Genomic DNA, 18701 nt, shown 5'->3' on the forward strand with positions numbered 1-18701 from the left:
TTTTTTTTTGCTTTGGTGTAGTGATGAAATTCTGTAAGCTGGTAAAATATAAATACAGAAATGAACTCACTGAAGATTTCAAATTACCCTGGAATAAATGTTAGTCAATGCAGCCTTGAGCATCTTAACCCTATTTTAAGTGAACTTACATGAATTTAAAACCCTTGTGGTTAATAAAAACTTAATTTCTCTAAAAAAGATGAAAAAAAATTGAAAAGTTATCACCATATTTTTTTCATTTTTCGAGGTAAGGTCTCACTCGGGCCCAGGCTGACCTGGAATTAACTATGTAGTCTTAGGGTGGCCTGTAACTCATGGTGATCCTCCTACCTCTGCCTCCTGAGTGCTGGGATTAAAGACGTGTGTCACCATGCCTGGCCTATCACCAGGTTTTTGACTTAAGTTTGCCAGGCACCTGGAATAGTGAAATAAAGTCAAGAAATGTGGGTTTTCAACATGGCTCAGGAAAATTTGTGGAAGAGGGAGGTGGAAAGAATGTTAGAGCCACGTGTTGGGACATTATGCGCAGAGACATTTCCTCCTACCCATAATTGATGGCTAACCCCACAATGCAAGACCCATATTCCCCAAATGATGAGGGTCTCTGTGGAGGGGGGAGGACAGGGACAAGGCTAACACTGGTATCAACATGACTATATATACATAGTGGACATAACTAATAAAAAATAAAAAATGAACTGGGAGTAAAAAAGCAGAAATGTGGGTTCTATTCATCTATGAACTATGTAATATTTTGGCTATCCACTTAACCTCCCTGAATGTCAGCTTTTCTTATCTACAGAATGGGAATTAATAATAACTACTCAAATTCTTCATATATTTTTTAAGGACTAAATTGTGAAAACACTTTGAACTTATAAAGTATTGAATAATATAAGGTGCTTTATGTTTATTCCTAGCCTGCCATCTTCACCCTCTATTCGTTTTAAAAAATATTATATTTTTATTTATTTATTTGAGAGAGAAATAGGGAGAGAGAGAGAGGGAGAGGGAGAGGGAGAGGGAGAGGGAGAGGGGAAAGAAAGAAAGGAAAGGAAAAAAAGAAAGAAAGAGTGGGCACACCAGGGTTTGAGCCTGTGGGAGAGCATGTGTGCTGACGTTACTTCTGCTACTGCTATTTGCAGGAGGAGAGAAAGCTGACAGAACATTTCTGGATTGCCCCCAAGGATTTGGGTAGCTTGGAGATCTGCTGTGGAGCTGCATAGTGGAAACCTGCTTGTTCTGGGATTATGAATTTGGCTAAAAGTAATAGTAAGAAAAGCTTCAGAAACCCACACATGCTGAAACCCAAAAAGGCTCATGAGGAGAATAAGCAGTTTATGTAATTAAATTTTGTATGTTCCCTAAAAAGAAATTGTGAAATATGTACAAAGCATCTTTGAAGGTATCATAGCCTCTCAGTATACTTTTCAATTTGGAAACTGCTCATTGCCTACAGCTATTACAAAAACAATAGCCTTTTGGTTTGTTTGTAAGTTGCTGCCCTCACATGAGGCCTGACATTTCACATTCTGGTTTGGCCCCCACTCCTAGCTGGAGCACACTAATGCAGGTTTGGGTTTTGTGTTTTCAACAATACTCTCAGCTTAGTGAGACCTTGTGTGGCTTTGCTGTGACTCTTTGATGAGCCAATGCCTTCTGAATGCACTTTGTGTCTTTGACTTCAACCGCTGCCCCCCCCCCATATTGTTTGTATGCAGAGGAAACAGTGAAATTCATTCTCTTAAAAGAAAAACAGTACTGTTTTCAGAGGCCTGGACAATCTTCATTAAAAAAGACTCAGTTGAATTTTTTTTTTGGCAGATCTTTGTATTTTGCCATTTTAGAAAAATGTATATTAACTGTATGTCCTCATCACCCTCTATTCTTTTCACCTTTGCCAAGTGGCAGAAAGAATCTTGCTCAAGAGAGTAATTGCAGTTAAAAGGGTAAGCCTGGGGGAGAGTGTATATGTCGACCTTTATTCTGCCTTTTGTCTCTTATCATTGTTAATAATAATGTTATGGCTTAAACATTTATTTTCTTATCATTCAGAAGGCCAGACATCTAAGGAGAAAAAATAGAGGAGAGTAGGGAAGAGAAGAAAGAGAGGGAAGGAGAGGGAAGTAGAAAAGGAGAAAGAAAAGAGTAGCAGAGAGGGGAGGGGAAATTGTGAAGTTGGCCTTTTCATTCTCTTAATAGTATCTTCTGGAGAATTGACAGTCTTAATTTAAATGAAGTTTGATTAACAAGATGTTTTAGTAATTGGTGATTTTTGTGCCCTGTTTTAGAAATGTTATTCCAAGGTCATCAAGATTTTTTTGTGTGTTCTCTTCTTTGTTTTATCTTTCACATTTAGGTCCATGATCCCTTTCCAATTAATTTTTGTGTTTTGTCGAAGTTAGAGGCCAAGGTTTATCTTTTTCTGTAATGGCTGTCCAGTGACCTAGCATCATGCACAGGGACACAAGACTATTCCTTCCTCTAAACAGCAGTGACATGTTTTCCTTACACAGGGACCATCAGTATATGACTCTAGTTTTGGACTTTTTATTCTGTTCCACGGTACATACCCACACTGTCTTAGTTATTGTAGCATTCTCTTTTAGTTTTGCTCTTTTCCAAGATTGTGTTTGCTTTTCTAGGACTCATGCATTTTCATGTAAATTTTATAAGAAGTGTAGAAAAATATATGCTGGAATTTTGATTTGGACTGTACTGAATTTACAGATAAATTTTAGGGAGAGTTAACATCTTAGTATTTCTCAATCAATATGCGTTTAGGCTTTCTTTAAGTTATCTCATCGATATTCTAGGGTTTTCAGTTATGTATTTCATAATAAATTTGTTAGATGCATTTTTAGGCATTTTATTGCTTTTTAAAAGTTTATCATTTTAAAATTATAGTTGTTTCAGTTGCTTATTAGCATACAGTTGATTTTGAAACATTGAAATGCTTTTGTGTGCTTATGGGGAATTTGGTTTTTATTTTTTGGGCAACTGGATTTTGTTTTTCTATTGCACTATAGGTTGTTTTTTTATTTCTTAATTTCTAGGATGTTATGGCTTGAATGTGAAATGTCTCCAACATGCTCATGTCTTTGAATACTTGGTTCCCAGATGGTGGCTATTATGGGAGGTTGTGGAACCTTTGGAATATGCCATCTCAATGACAGATGAACATAGGTCACTGGACACACCTACTCCTGGTTCTATTCTTTGCATCCCAATCTATGAAGACGTGAGAAAGTCCTCATCAGTGCTATGAATTCTCCCATGCTTTCCCCACCATAATGGACTATACCTTTGTGAACACATGCATGTGCATGTGTGTGTAGAGTATGTAGGTGGTGAGATGTGTGGTGTATGTACATGTGCAGAGTCCACAGGGCATTGCTGAGTTTCCCTGTCTTGTTGCTTATCTGTGTATTTCTTTGAGATGAGGTTTCTTCAACCTGATGCTCCTATCTGCCAGCAAGCCCAGTGATTTAACAATCTACCCCTTCCCCCTCTACTAGCATTACAAATGTGCATGACCATGCCCAGCTTTTTACATAGGTTCTAGGATCTGAACTTGATGGTCTCCAGCCCAGGGCTGAAGTGCTCTTAACTGCTGAGCCATTTTCTCAGCCAAGACTGTAGCTTTTATAAATATGAGCCCAAATCTTTCTTTCTCTCTTAAGTTGATTCTGCAGGAAGTTATCACAGCAATGAGAAAAGCAATTGACACAGAGGATATATTTATAAATTTGCAATAATATGAGTTATGAAATATTCTTATTTTCATTCATTATAAACTTTTATCCTAGGCCAAATAATAAAAATATTAGAAAGTTCTTTGAAATATAGTTTAATTCTTTCATTCTACAATGAGTAAACTGTCACTTAAGCTGTTTAATTAAGATACAACTACCAAGTACTGACAGAAGTTGAGTTTGAATCAAGTCTCAGTTTAATATTTTGCCTATCATAATGCCTGGATATAGTAACATAATACAGCAGACATAAAATTCTACTCAAAGTGGATCATAGATCTACATTTAGGAGTTAACAATTATAATAACGATAGAATTAAGGAGGGCATGAAAAATTTTATGACTTTAGGTTTGGCAAATATTTCTTAGGACACAGGAAACATATACTATAATGGAGAAATTAACTTTTTAAAAATATATTTTATATATATTTGGTTTTTAGAGGTAGGGTCTCATGCTAGCCCAGGATGATGTGGAATTCACTATGCAGTGTCTGGGTGGCCTTGAATTCACAGAGATCCTCCTACCTTTGCCTCCCAAGTGCTGGGATTAAGGGTGTGTGTCACTATTCCTGGCTCCTAATTTTTGTATTTTTTGATGCATTAAGGCAGTGTGAAAAAGATAAGGCAAATGAATGAAAATAAAAAATGCAAATTATATATCTGTTAAAGGATTTCTATGCAGAATGTGAAAAGAACTCTTATAATTAAGTTATCAAAAAATATGCAATCCAAATAAAAATTAAAAATTGGATTAAATACCTCATCAAAAGGATCTATGAGTAACGAGGATATGAAGAGATGATCAACATTGTTAATATTAGGAAAATGCAAGTGCAAACCCTAGGAAGATACCACTATGCATTTACTTTTATGTATGTAATCAAAAAAGACACAGAATAGAAAATGTTACTGAGACTCAAAGAAACTACAAACCTTATATATTGCTCATAGAAATGGAAATTGTACAGCCATTTTGAAAACTACCAACAATTAGTAGAAAGCTGAGTAAGTAGCATAAAGTACATCAATTTATTTTATGTACATTTTCCCAAGAAAGACGAAATCACTTGTTCACACAGACTATCTGAATTTCCATGTTATTCACTATAATACCAAATTGGAAACAATACCATTGCCTATCAGAAGGAGAATCAAAATGATGTCCACGTGGTGGATATGATTCAGGAATGAAGAGTTTATACTTAGCATATTTATGTGCCTTATGACATAGATGAACTTCAAAACCATGCTAAGGCAAAATTACAAGGAGAGAAAGATCATTAGTCAGAAAGCTCACTGGTTTCCTGGGGCTGGGATTAGAAGCAGGGACTAATGGCCAATGGACACAAGGCAGCTTTTTGAGTGACGGAAAAGTTCTAAGGCTTGATTGAAGTGATGGTTGCACAGTTGTTAAATTTATTAAAACTCATTGGACCTAGGTATTCTATCTGAAATGATTGTTCATTTTCCCTTCTCTTAAAGCCATTAAGGTTTTTTCTTTCTTTTTGAACAGGATACTTTCTGCTAGTTGTTGGGGGGTGGATTATTCCCCAGAGCAGATGTACGTTACAGCCCACGCTGAGTCTCTTCCTGGTGGAGACAGTTGCCAGCTAAGAGTAAGACTCAGCTGGAGAAGGCTGAGAGAAGCTTCTGGGTAGGCTCCCCTCAGATTTTTCTCTAATTACTCCAGCTGAGCACACAAGAAGAAAGGCAAAGCCACAGGGAGGTGTATTAATTAAAATGTCTTCTTTTTGGTGGGCCATTGTCAGTCTCCTTATTTTTTGGAGGTCACCATTGCGGGCTTGCACGTATCTCCAGCATAGTTGCATAATGAGAGCATCCCACACTGTAATTTTCAGGAGCAGTCACTTGGGTAGACTAAGATGCTGGAATATCTAATTGACAATTGGGGTTAGGGAAGGGAAAGTATCTACTTTCAAAATGAGACTTGTGGGAGCTATCTTGAAGAGTAGCTTTTAGCGAGCCAACAGATGCCTTCTTTCAGAGTGATCTCTGTAGACTTTTTGATTCCTCAGGGCATCACTCACTTAGACATGGCACAGATGTTGACCCTTGAGCTTTTTGGTGTTCAACTCCATGTTATTCCACAAGAGGTATAACAAGAGGCATGAAAGAGCTACACTCTGGTTTTCCTTCCACTGTTTATTTATGCTTTCACTGCCAATTAATAGAGGGGGCAACCTGCCTCATGAGGGATAGAGAGAAAACACGGCTTTGATCTTATCTGCTGCAATTATTAAATATAATTTTCATTTGAACAGTGCCCTTTTCTCTCTTTGTGTGTACCCCCCACAAAGCCTAAAAGAGACAGAAAGATCCCATCAACTTAAACTCATTATTTGAGAGCAATTTGACTTGACACTTTAATTTGAAGATGGCAGTGTTGATCCTGAGAGCAGAGGCTTCTGCTTCCAGAGTGCATGCTGCTTTGGCTCCATGTGAGGGCATCCTGCGGGCCACAGTGGGGGTTAAAGCAGAGGTGGTGGCAGAGTGGTGCTGTCTGCACCGTGTTTCACTCACGCGTCTTGCTTGGTTTTCCTGGAAAGGGTGACCCGCGTGTGTTAAGGCCACTTCTTTGGCATCAATGTCTACTCCTATGATTGGGTAGGTGGTAGCATATCTCTTCTGACATTTCTAGTTGACTTTTCCAGTACTAGACTAGATTCTCCTTTAAGTGGCATGTTCTGCCATCCACTGGAGGGTACCCTATGTTAGTTTCTCAATCAGCACCTCAGAAGCTAAGTGGCCTCTTCTCTGTTCCAGCTCATTTTTCCCCTCCCTAAACCTTTCTTAGTCGATTTACTCCATTTGTTATGCATTTTCATCCCTAAAGCTTATCTTTTAGAGCAGTTTAAAATTGAATTGCTGTGAAACTGTCTGCTTGCAGCTCAAACCAAACTTTCCTCTTTTCTGAACTCCTAAACTTCTGTTCCACTTAGAGAATTCATTTCCAAATTGTGACAGACATTGATGGTTGTTTGACTAACCTTTTCTCTTTGAAAACACTTGTCATTTAAGAGCAGATATGTATATCTTAGTTCAGCATAGTAGGAATGGAGAAAAAAATTGTTGTCATTGTATTGGTTGGAAGGTTTGTTGACCCATCCAACTGCCAGGTGTTAAGGTGGTCATTTAAAACAATAAGCCAAGCTGAAAGGCACAATTAAGTTTCTATTGATTATCTGTGCCAGAGCAAGAGGCAAAAAGTGGAGGGGGCTCCCTAGTCTATTTTTTTTTGCTCTATGGAAGAACATTAAGCAAAGGTCAAACATAGGAAATGTTTTTATTTTGCTGAAGAGTCATGAACAAAAGACTCTTGTATTGTAGTGGACCCCCGGGGAAGAGGGAGAAGGGATAGGAGAAGAAAGTGCTGAGCTAAAGTGAAAAGCCTCAGCCAAGGCCTCTGGTGGGGAGACCCTTGAACGGAGGTGTTTGGGTGAGGAGTGCAGAGGTGGGAGTCTGGCGGTTGGCAGCTGGGGTGGACGTGGGAGGTCGTACGTGGGTACTTGACTATAAATCCTTCCAGGAAACTGGAATTATAGTCTGTGCACTGATTCTGGTTTGAGGAGAGATGCTCCCTTTGCCCCTCCGTATGATCCCTGTCTGACAAAGACTTGCATTGCCTATAGGTGGACCCTATGATCTCATATAGAATTTTTGGGGTGTTAGATACATGCTACCACTTCTCATTCTTCGCTGAATTGTAGCGTGACCTTATGGTTGGAGCTTAGTCAACCAATATGAGCTATGATAGAAATATCAAAGGAGGGCTGGAGAGATGGCTTAGCGGTTAAGTGCTTGCCTGTGAAGCCTAAGGACCCCGGTTCGAGGCTCGGTTCCCCAGGTCCCACGTTAGCCAGATGCACAAGGGGGCGCACGCGTCTGGAGTTCATTTGCAGAGGCTGGAAGCCCTGGCGCACCCATTCTCTCTCTCTCCCTCTATCTGTCTTTCTCTCTGTGTCTGTCGCTCTCAAATAAATAAATAAATAAATAAAATTAAAAAAAAAAAGAAATATCAAAGGAATGAAGAAGCTCTGGAGCTACCTAAACTCCCACACTCTGGTCTTTCCTTTTGTGAGCGGTTCTAATATTTGTTAAAGAAAAACTGTGGATTGGGCATCTGCATAGGGCCTGACAGATTGAACCAACATAGTTCAGTAATAGCATTGACCTTTGGCTGTTCATTGAAAGCCCTGTATCTAACTTATTTAACTATAAATGGCAACAAGTGAGGTTGTAACCACTTGATGAACCAAGTATGCTGTGGTCATTTGTTTTCTTTGTGCACTTCTGTTGTATTTCCTATTAACGCTGTCTGAGTCATAAGCTGGAGTTCTCATAATCTGTTTTGGGTTCTTTGTGAATTGCTTTTATTTTCTTTTGTTCATATAGACTAGCAAGTTTAATTTTCATAAATAATATACTTCTTAGTATGTTTAAGTTGTCGTATGCATGTTTTCCTTGTAGCGTAAAGTAATTCTAATTGACACAACATTTAGCTGTGTGGCAGTTTCTCCTGGTACAGATAATATGATCTAAACTGTATGTACCAAATAACAAACTTCAGCCACCCCTTCACCATCCTATTTCTCTGTGGTGTCATACAGATCAGAGATGATCAGCATGTTTTGAAGATGTCAGGTTTTTTTTTTTTCATAGTTAAGGCATAGGAGATAACAATGACAGGAGCCTTTTTCAAATTATCTATCTATCTATCTATCTATCTATCTATCTATCTATCTATCTATCTACCTATCTATCTATGGAATTCACTATGTAGTCTAAGGGTGGCCTTGAACTCACGTGACACTCCTACCTCTGCTTCCCATATGCTAGGATTAAAGGTGTGCACCACTATGCCTGGAAAAGGTATATTTTTAGTATTTAAGAAAAGTGACATTGAAAATTCCGAGTTTCACAAACAATGATCAATTACTTTGAAATTACAGGTCTCAGTGTGGGTCCTAGTAGCAGTCTCCAATCAGCGGAGGTGCAGGCAGAGGTCACTCTGCACGGCTTTGGTGATGAGCTTGGGTGCTTGTCTATTTGTTTCCCTATTAACTAGGTGTAAACAGAGGTCTAGGATCATACATAGAATGACTTCAATAAAAATACTCTCTGCTCCCTTGAAACTTTTGTATATAAATAAATGTGGGCCAATTTCCTCTCTGGTAAATGGCAAGTGTGGGTGTTTCAGGACTATATTTTGCAGGGAAACATCTGGGCTTTTAGGCACAGCTTTTGCCTCATTGACCAACATTTCATCAGCTTGTGAATATGTTTTCTGAGAGTCTTGGACATGTTAATTTTCTTTGCCTGTCCTTGGCTACTGTACAAGATTGGTGACATGGTAGATACATGCTAGCTACTGATACTTATGGACTTGTACCTTGTCTCCTAACACCATTCCAGAATTCACACCATCCAGTTCTTGATCCTTTAGATATAACTTTAACAGAGACAAGCACATGATATTTCAGATTCTCTTTTTAAATGTGTTTCTTGATGGCTTGATATTATCCCAGCATAACCACATTTGTACCTTTTTGCTATAGAGAACAGAAAAGCATTTGCTCAAAAGCTGATTATATAGTTTTTTCCCCTCGAATTTAGGATATCCCCAATGGACAATAGCCTTATGACCATTTTATGTCCTATGACCTACTTACTGTAAATAAATTACTTTTAAACCTAAATAATCAGTTTTGGCAGAGATCCACTGGTGTGTTATTGGCAAAGATTGAAAAATCCTACTCACTTATTTCCTGTAGTTTACATTTTAGCATCAGCTTATCTTGGAAGGTTTGTAGATAACATTACTTAAGAATCAGTGTTGTATGGGCAATGTGTTGAGCCTTTAAATGTATATGTGTACAATTTTTCAGGTTATAATTATTATAGACATATTCTATACCATAGGATAATTCTCTGACAACAAAGATGATGTTTTTCTTTTCTAAATTTTTTATTGAAAATCTATCAATACATACAGACAATATACCATGATCATGCTACCCCTCACACCACCCATTGATAATACTGTTTTTTTTATTATTATTATCAACATATTTCACATGGATACATCATGTGTTAGTACCCTCTTTTCCCTTGTCCCTGCCTCCATTCTGTTGGGGATGCTGCTCGGTGGGGTTGCAGGTATTCCCTATGTAGTTTATGTATTGTGGAAGCACCAGTCAGTTATTGTTTTTCCTCTAGGCATGATATCCCAACCTGTTGCTCTTACAGTCTTTCTGGGGTCCCCCCATCCTTCTGCAAAATTCCCTGAGGCAGGTTGGTAAGTTTTAAGTCTACTTCAATGATGAGCTCTTAGGAGCCTCTGGATCTCTGCTTTGTTATGTGTTGAGTATCCCGAGTCTGTCTCCTACACCTTGGTGCTGATTCTCAGGTTCAGTGTGGAAGGAGCACTCTTGCTTGTCTCCCATAATAATTTTTTTTTTTTTGATGGAAAGCAAAGTACCAACCAGTTATATGCATGTTCTCCTTTAATTTTGGCAATAATCTGATAAAGTAGATAGAACTCTATTTTTAAAAAATGATTGTAAATTATAGTAAACTCTAAATGGTTTCCTTTCCCTCCTTTCATTTTAAATCTTTTTTAAATGACATGGATGATATCTGTATATTTGTGTTATATATAAATATAAACATTATCTATAGGCAGTAGAGGAACACCAACCACTTTTAAAAGATTGCCTTAGGAATAATTTGGCTTTATTTCTTACTTGACAAGTAAAAAAATACACCCAGAGAAAGGAGTGCCTTGACTATTGCTTGTGGCAGACTTGGAACTGGAGTTCAGCATCATATATATATTTCTTTTGAGAGAGAGAGAGAAGAGAGAGGCACACAAGGGCCTTTTGCCACTGCAAATGAACTCCAGATGCATGTGCCCACCACTTTGTGCATCTGGCTTTATGTGAGTACTGGGGAGTTCAAACCTGGGTCAGTAGACTTCATAAACAAGTGCCTTCAACGAATGAGCCATTGCCTCAGCTCCAAGCTCAGTACTAAACATAAACTTAAAAATATAAGTTTTTAACTTTAGTGCTCTTTCCCTTCTCCCAGTGTTAACTATTTTGCTCTTTTCTTGCTCCCTTACTGTGCCTAGAAGCTGAAGGCTGTTTTTCAAGAGACAGATGTGGCACAATGGGCAAAACCCAATGTGAGCAGTACTTCTGTACCTCTTGCCTTTGCATATATCAGCTCCCAGTGCCTCAAATGCTCATTTCCTCATTGTTTTTAAATGTACAAGCTAGATGTTACCTCATCTGTGAAGTCTTCCCTGGCCTTCTCTCTTCCTATAATTTACCTCTCTTCCCTCTGTATTTATCAATTATCAGAAATACACCTCTATCTCAGCAGCAGGACTTACTCTGCATTATAATCCCCCCCACCATGTGTTGAATAGACAAGTGAATTCCTAACAGAATTCTTGATTCACTGTTGCTACTAATAACCTTCTTACTCTGCCTTCCCAGTCCTGATAGAGCATTATCCCTGACGAAGATACTTCAAAAATCTACAAATCACCAGGATTTCTCCTTTCTTCATCTTTCTTTCCTTATCAGCACAAAGTCCTTTGTTCTGTAGCTTAAATAGAACCTCTGACTTTCATCTCTTACCTTCTAAGTAGTCTGTATGTCTCCTCCCTTGCTTCTTGATCAACCCACTCTTCATGCAATAGCCAGAAATGTCAAATAGATGATGTCACTTCTAGCCATCTCACCTCTCAATGAGATGAAAACCTAGACAAGAGCCCATCTGTCTGTATTTTATTCTAGGTCCTCACACTTACTCAGCCTTGCTTCTTGATTTCTCTTTCTCAGGTATACATGGTCTGTTTGCTCCTTCCTCGAGGTCACCTAAGGTGTGGCTTTCTGGGTAACGTGTACTGTGAGCAGAGGGAGTGTTTGGCTCTTTCTGTGTACTTCATTAGCTTTCTATACAAGAACAGCCTTAGAGCAAGTTTACTGCTCCTTCACTCACAGCAAGACTTATTCCAGCTCGTTCAAGCTCAGTGCCTTTTAAGCCTGGGTTCAAATAGTATTTCCTCAGCGATACCTTTCTTGATCTATTGTAGCTCCTTCCTGGCTTAAAAAAAAATCTTTTTTATTAATTAGTTTTGTATTCAGCAAATACAGTCAGTTTGGTACCATTATTAGGCTCATCCATTACCTATCCCCCTCCCCATTGGCCCCTCCTTGTTGAGGTATATGGGTCGTGCATTGTGGAGTTAGCTCACAGTTATGGGTAACATGTCTCTGCATATCATGACCCAACATGTGGCTCTGACATTCTTTCCACCCCCTCTTCCACAAAATTTCCCTGAGCCATGTTGGGTTCATTTTTGGTCTGCTTCAGTGATGAGGTTTTGGGGGCCTCTGGGTCTCTGGCTCTCTGATTTGGTCGGAGTTGATTTTTCTCTGTGCTGGTCTCCTTCCCCCTTGTGCTGGTATCTGGTTCATCAGGAAAACAGCACCCTTGCTTGTTTCACCAATTTTTCTTAGTTTCAGCCAGGGCCCTTTTGAGGTATGATGGGGTGGCTCTCTCCTTAGGATCTACATCTATCTGAAAAAGAGAAGCAGATTCTCCAACAGAGAGTAAGTTAGCACCAGGACAAATGAGATAACCCTTACATTTTTTTATAGAGAGTTTAATAGGTGTAGGCCTTCTTGTAGCCCATGATTGATGGTAGCTTGATATTGGAGAGTGGGCTTATGTTTGGATATGGTTCTGACTTGTTTCCCAGCTCCAGCTATGGGTCCCGTACCACTGAGGGGATCAGTTAACCAAATCAAGAGCAGTTGGTTCCCCACCATGGCTGTAGGCCACTATTGCACTTGTGTGGTCACCACAACAGGTTATTTGCTGCTAAGTAGGTTAGACCATGAGTTGCTTGGACAGATATTGGTCATTTTCCCCCAGTCACCCATGTAGCACCTTCTGGCACTAGACACTCTGACTGTCTGGGGACTGACTCTCTTCTAGCTTTCAGCCATGCCATTCCATTTTATGTGTCAACTTCATATGGTGTCTTAAGCAGTAGGGTCTTACCACTAACCTTTGGTGGGTCATCAAGTACTCTGACAGAAATCTGTCTATCTTTTGGGAAATGTTGTATGTCTCTCTGATCAAAAGCTCATTGTGGATGATAGCCGTATGCTGGTACTGGGAGTTACAGGTCAGTGCCCACTAAGAAAATAAGAAAAATAATAACTAATATACAAGAGTTAGGGAGAAGAGAGAGGCAGGGGGAGGGAGGGAAGATGTAGAAGATTAAGGTTACCCTTGATTCTACCCTCTCCAGTGTCTTGTGGTTCAGGTGTTCCCTGTAAGGACCTGGTGAAGGTTCAGCCATTTGGTCTGCCTTTTAGGAAATAGAATTTTATGGTACCATTGCCGTTTGGGTCTAGATTTGTGTTCCCTACCCCTTCGATGCCCTCTCCTCCCTCCCCATCCATCCTAGTGTCTAGTCCACAAGAAGCTTGCTGGATATGTAAGGTATCTTTGGTAGATTCAGGTTAGGTACTGTAGATGAGTGAGACTATGTGGCGATTTTTTTTTTCTGTGATTGGGTAAGTTCACTGAGAATGATCTGTTCCATCCTTCCTGGCTTTTTGCTGTCACCTTGCTCTATTGAGTAGGTAGCAATCATTACATTGCCATGCTTGTTTGCCTATTGTTTTAACTCACTGGGAGTACATCCTCTGTGATGGGAGGAACCTTTGGTGCTTTGTACAATGCTGATTTCCCAGCAACCCAGCCATATTGAGCCCATAGTAGACCTTTAAAATATGGAATAAATAATTGTCTATTTTCTGTTGTCTGCAGTTGGCAGTAATGCCCTGAAAGCAGGCATTGTAACTTATTTATGTTATCTGTGCTAAGTATTGCTGGCCCAGAGTAGGAAGTAACTAAAAATTCACCCTTTATTGAAGTAAATTTGGCCTCTGTCATTTAATATCTATGTGACTTTGGGAAGATCCCTTAACCTCTTTGAACTTCAAATAGTGCTCATTTCTCAGAGTTGTCAAAATGAAAGGAGGTCAGTGGATATATAATACTCTATACATTTTATTTATTTTTTAATTACTAATCACTTTTTGGTTCAACATGCCAACACAACTGACTAATGGTGCACTCTTCAGCCACAACAAAGCTCTTCCATACTGGCATTCACAGGACTGAGATGTCTCCTGTGGTAAGTTCTCAAGAGGTTAGGAGGATTTTTTAATAAGACCTCTTTTGCTTCTATATTGCTTGTGGTAATGCAAGTATGCTTGGTAACTTGGAGCTGCCTACAGATACATTGCTGCTGCCAACATAGCTCTTATTTCCCTGGTGCTTCCCAAGTGTTTCCATTAGCTGTGTAATATAGTTTTCTCCAGCTAAATGATCAGCATCCAACTGTTCCTGTGTTAATGCTTGTGTTCAGTTCATTAAAAATTTCCTGATAAGAATTGTTGCTCCATTTAAGAACTGTTTAAAGCTCAGGGAAGATTTCTTATACATATATTAAAAAGGTGATCATTCAGCACAGGGACTTTTTCAAGAGTGGGAATACGAATATTTATAATTATGATTTTTTTTAAGAAAAATTACATTAGAGTGCAATTTGCCAGTGTTGCTAAGCATAATAGCTACTGGAGCTATATTTAAAAATGCATTCTGAAGTGAAGGGTAAAAAAAACTTGATTTCACACAGACTTAGATGAAAGCAGCCACTTTATATTAGGCAGGAAAAGGCAGTTTGAGATAATCTCAGTTTGGACAGAGGGGTGACTTTAGATCAGTCGCAAAAATAGTGGAAGGTGTTATCACCGATCCATAGGGAACAGGAGATTAGGGAGAGCATGAGGACGTAATGAACTCTCAAGTTAGGTAGGATAATTTATCTTTAGTTTGTTTTCCCTCCTACTTTAGTTCTTAAATCTAGAGCCTTCTTAAAATCTTGCCTGACTTTGTATATCTTAATTTTTATTTTGTCATTAATTGCTTCATTACATCTGCATTCTCTCACTGAGTCTATCAGCAGTCTCTTAGCTAGGCCCAGGCTCTGTAAAAGCATTGTGCTGTTGATAACATGCTGGTGTATTCATCATTAATTTTTCTTGGGATACAAGTACTGACCTCAAGATGAAGATAACTTCAACTCTGGGCTTTTAGACATTTAAGATACGCATCTTCTCAAAATTTCCCTGGAATCACTAGAAATTACTAACTGTGCCTGAACAAAGTGTGCCTTGAATTGAATCAAAGGCAGCAGTCTTTGGATAGTCAGAGAAAGCCAGATGTACCAAAGAGGGAGTGTTCTTACCTCTTACAATTTTATTTTTTATATTTTTAATATTTTGTTATTTTTTCAAGGGGAAGAAGAGAGAGAGAGAGAGAGAGAGAGAGAGAGAGGGAGGGAGGGAGGGAGAGAATGAATGAGAGTGGACATAGCAAGGCTGTTCTGCAAACAAACTCCAGGTGCAGGTTCCACATGCATATCTGGCTTTATGTGAGTACTGGGGAATCAAACCTAGGCCAACAGGCTTTGCAAGCAAGTGCTTTTAGCCACAGAACCACCTCCACAGCCACTTCTTATAATTTAAAAAAATTTTTGAATATTTTATTATTTATTTGCAAGAGAGAGAGAGAGAGAATGAATGAATGAGAATAGGCAGTAAAAGATCTCTTGCTAGTGCAAACAAACTCCAGGTGCATGTGTCACTTTGTGCATCTGGCTTTACATGGGTACAGAGGAACCAAACCTAGGCCAACAAGATTTGCAAGCAAGCACCTTTAACCACTGAACCACCTCCATAGTCCTCACTTACTATTTTAGAACATTCCAAGGTGTCTGTCCTATCTCTGTCCCAAGTCAGGAGAGACAAACACAATGTAAGCCCAACTTATTACAGGTTTGGCATCCTTATCAGAAATGCTTAGGACTGGAAATGTTTCTGAGTTTAGAGTTTTTCAGATTATTTACATTATACCTAATGAGATATCTTGGAGATAGGACTAGAGTCCAAACAAAATTCATTTGTTTCATATATACTTAATATGTGTAGTCTAAATGTACTTTTATGCTATATTTTAAATAATTATATAAATGAAACAAAGCTTCATAGGACAGAGCTTTCAATTATGATATCCCATGAGTGTTAAATTTTTTTCAGAATGTATATTTTGTATTTTTGGAGCAGGGATGCTTCATCTGCATATTCATTAGTATTTTAGGCTTAGTGTACAAAACTGATTTCTTTCACTGCTTCATTTTCTGTTTTACCAGAAATTATTGACTAGAGTGAATCACTTGTATGTCTTACACTTATATCAGATAAAACTCATATGAAATTGTTCTTGTAGTTAAGTCTAGTGTCAGTAGCTAGTAATAGTTAACATGTGTTGTTTGTAATGTATACTAATGATGTTATTTGTTCAAATTAATAGTAAGAGTCTATCATGAGCTACTATTCCAAATTCTTTCTCCAGATGATCCCACCTAATCCTCATAAACACTTTCGGAGGTAATTTTTCTTATTATCCTCCTTTTATAGAGGCTTATTATTCTCCTTTGATGAGGCTCCTAGAGGTTAAGCACTCACAGTGAGGCGCATCACCATGTGACCAGGAGAAGTGTGTTTCTTGGCCTGTGTTCTTCAGTGCTGGAATATACCACCTCACAGATCCTCAGAACATGATCCATTGTAACCTCACTAAACAAATGCTTTCTTGAAAGTCTGCTGCCCAGAATTCTGTCCTAGAAGTTTCTGGAGAGATTAAAAACAAATGTATAAAGAAGTTTTACCATGGTTGGGGTGGGGAAAGACTGAATCCCTAGAGCAGAAAGGATTTGTAGGTCAAGGAAAATATTCTGTATCTGTATTCTGTGATCTGTAGCATTACATACATGGCATCATACACTTATCGAAAGCTATAGCATGAACAATGCCACAGTATGAGCAATGCTGACTGGTTGGATAACACTTGTAGCAGATATGTTCTGGAGATGGAGGGTGGTGTTCCTTGGGAAATCTCTTACCTTCCTCTCCATTTTGCTGTGAACCCAAAACTTCTTTAAAACTATTTATTTAATTGTGTATGTGTGTATGTATCTATGTTTATATCTATGAATGTAGGTATGTGTGCCATGGCATGTGTGTGGAGGTCAGAGGACAGTTTTTGAGTAGGTCCTTACCTTCCATTTTATTTGAGGCAAGAGTTCTCTTTCATTTTTGTTCATTTCACCCTTTGTAAGCTTCTGGCAAATCTTCTCATCTCTGGTAGGTAAATTAGGATTACAGTAGCTGTAGAGCTACTGGGTTTTATGTGGAGTCTAGAGATCTGAACTCAGGTACTAAGAAGTTGCACAGTGAATGTTTTATTAAATGAGCCATCTTTCTTAAAAATGTTTTTGTGTATGTGTGTGTGTGTGCATTTTCATGTTAATGAGTGTGATATGTGTGTTGTGGTGTGTGTTGAATGCATGTCTGTGAGTGTGTAGATGCACACACCCTATGTACCTGTGAACAGAGGAAAAAAAAAAGTCAGGTGTCCTCTATTGGTCATCTGCTTGTTTCCTTGAGATAAAACCTCTCCCTGAACCTACCTCAAGCTGACCTTTTTTAGTCAGATTGGCTGACCAGCAAACCTCAAAAATTCTGTGGTCTCTGTTCCCCATAGGACTGGGGCTATAGGCATGCATGGCCATACATAGCTGGTTATATGGGTACTGGGGGACTGAGCTGAGGTCCTCTTGTTTGAGCAGCAAGTGCTCTTATCTGTTGAGTCATTTCCCCAGCTCTCAAAAGTATCCACCCCATTCTTTTTAAATGACACTTTCAACAATTATCTGCAAATAAAGACACACTATTTTGTGATCCATGCTTACAGTGTTTTCTTGAGGACTGTGTTCCTCACCATCATGTTCATGGTAGAATTGTGGTCTAAAATATTCTTACTTTTTTATTATGTTGGGAAGTTGTCTGAGAAGCTAAAGGCACTTGCTTGCAAAACCTGAAGGCCCAGATTTGACCAGTGTCCATGTTAAGCCAGAAGCACAAAGTGGTGCATTGGAGCTTGTTTTCAGTGACAAGAGGTCCTGGCGTGCTTGTACATAACACAAACACATACATATGCACACACTCTTTCAAATAAATAAAAAATTAAAAACTATTTTTTATCATGAGGGGTTAGCATCAATGTTATGAAAAGAGCCACATTTCTGAAGACATAGTTCAGTTTGCAGAGTGCTTTGTAAGTATCTGGATACATTCTGGGGCTATAGGCATGTGTGACCATACCTAGTTCTTTACATGGGTGCTGGGGAATTGAACTCAGGGCTAAAATGTTCCTCTTAGGCCCTTGTGCTTGAGCAGCAAGTGCTCATATTCAGTCTCCAGAGTCCATATGTGTGGTGGCAGACACTTATAATATAGGCTTTGGTGAGGTTCTGGATTCCTGGGGCTCACTGGTCAGCCAGTCTAGCCTAACTGGAGTGTTTTACCCATACCCAGCCACCCACACACCCACCCACCCACATACCCACCCACACACCCACACACTCACCCCCCCCCACACTGTGGTATCACTATGAAATGGATGTTAAGATCTGGGTGTGTCATCAGAAAAGATTTAATTAGACAAATTACTTTGGCAACATGAGGGCCAAAAGAAGTTTAAGTGTAAAGTAAATAAAAATGAGAAGAAATGTACTAATCAATAAGTTTCAATTACCATTAACACATGTATTCCAACTCACCACTGTCCACATATGGTAGCTGGCCAGTGGTTGGCCAGTACAGATACAAGTTTCTGAATGTGCTGAATTGGAAGCATCTTTGATTCTTATTTAACAAGAACCCCTTGACAGATTCTGTTCTTTCCAGTGTTCAGTCCATAATTCTATTCA

Source organism: Jaculus jaculus, chromosome 14 (assembly GCF_020740685.1).
Source record: "Jaculus jaculus isolate mJacJac1 chromosome 14, mJacJac1.mat.Y.cur, whole genome shotgun sequence".
Classification (NCBI taxonomy): domain Eukaryota; kingdom Metazoa; phylum Chordata; class Mammalia; order Rodentia; family Dipodidae; genus Jaculus; species Jaculus jaculus.